The sequence below is a fragment of the Pteropus vampyrus genome, unplaced genomic scaffold (genome assembly GCF_000151845.1).
Source record: "Pteropus vampyrus isolate Shadow unplaced genomic scaffold, Pvam_2.0 Scaffold79, whole genome shotgun sequence".
NCBI classification, from domain to species: Eukaryota; Metazoa; Chordata; class Mammalia; order Chiroptera; family Pteropodidae; genus Pteropus; species Pteropus vampyrus.
In genome coordinates, this window is record NW_011888860.1 from 5912073 (window position 1) to 5913931 (window position 1859).

A 1859-nucleotide genomic window follows, 5' to 3' on the forward strand; every position below is an offset into this window, starting at 1 on the left:
TATTAATTGAAAATATTATTGTCATTACTATACCATAGATGGCATAGCTTTGTCTACTATTCTATAACTATTTATAATTGAGAAGTGATTGAGCCAACAAATAATTCAAAGAACTGTTGTATAAAATATTTTTATTGTTCTGCTATATCCCTTTCTTATATTCTTTTATAAAAATCCATAATTGGATATAAAACAGAAAATTCCAAAATCTGAGGTTGCAACAGCAAGGAGAATGTTTGTAGAAAAATGAAGGAAGCAAACATAAAGCAAGAGAGATTTTAAAGTGGCCTTCACACAGGAAGGTTTTCACTTTTGCCAAAAGCCATAAAGGTCTATTATAAGCCTTACTTCCATCCTATAACTTTCAGAAAAGTAATTCTCGCTCACAATGGAAAGTGAATATGAAAATATACATACACAACAACTAACTTTGTAAAGACTATGCTTTAGCTAAAAAAATAGAAATACAAAACTCACAGATACATAGATGAAATTTCTACCCTCTAACTCTGAACTTTGAATATATTCAGATAAAATGGATATGAATTAGAATATCAGGCCCAATACAAGCATGGAATCATTTAAAGGCACATCAGCATTCAAACCCACATATCCACAGAGGAGAGCAATATAGAATAAGCAGATGAAAAAAGACCCAAAGAGGAGCTGAGTGACCAATTGTTGGGGGTCCAATTCAGTCAAGGTCCAAAGTATAATCAGAATTGTATGTTAATTATAATTCGTTGTGTTTATATTTATACCTAAGGATACCTGAACAGATGCTTTGAAGTCACTGAGAGAAAGAATGGAAAAAAAAAGTCTTATGGATTTTCAAATATATAACCTTATTTTTATTTTTTTAAGGCTACGTAGGTGTCTGTACTGATTGATAGTATGTAGAGATTGGTTATCATTGCTCATATTTACCTCTATATATCTCTTATTTCAGAGTTTCTATTATTCCTTTTTTGATTAATTTTAATTAACCTCAATAAAATCTATATCAAATGGTTTAGAATTTGAAATCCCTAATTTAAAATTATAACTCCTATGTTTGTTTTTGATCTTGAGCAAGTAATTTGGGGAGAAAATAGTATTAACTTCATAAAATATTATGAGGTTAAATGATATATAAATGTTTTAGCAAAGTGAGTATGATTTTATAAAGGTTAGTGATGCGCTGTTTTTATTATAAGAATAAATCCTTAATTCAAAGAGAGGGAATATTGAAGCCTTTCATCTTTCCAGAATGTCTTCTTCTTTTTTTTTCCATCTTTCCGGTGTGTTGCCTTTTTCTTTTGTCCATCCTTTACTTCATACCACCATCAGAGAAAAGGAAAGGGGTGGGGGTGGATGAGGAAGAGGGAGGAGGAGTTAAAAAGAACTTTATCTAAAACACTTCAAACTTCACATTCTACAATGGTGCCAGAGAAAGAGAAAAAGAAAACCTAGAGAGATGTATGGAAAAGCTTGATTGGTAGAAGGTGAGGACTAAAAATTGGATCAATAGAGGGGTGTAATAGAAAGAAAGTGTAATTAAATAGCAAACTAAATTGTCATAATATCTGAGGTCACTCAACCCTTCCTTGGGAGCAAAATACCTTAAAAAAAAACACCACATGGCCCTATAAACATCACAAAGTATCTTCACATTCAGTTCTTGGGATTTAAGTATAGAAAGCTTCTGTAGAAGAACAAAATATGTACAACTTTCTATGAATAATGGTTTGGTAAACCTTCATTGTATTATCCTGGGACTAAGATCATCACCTGGTGAGACACATATAAGTAAATTTGTTCTGTCATGTTTTTGTTATTTTTAGCCATTAGAATTTAATTAATTGGATTTGGTGTGGAGG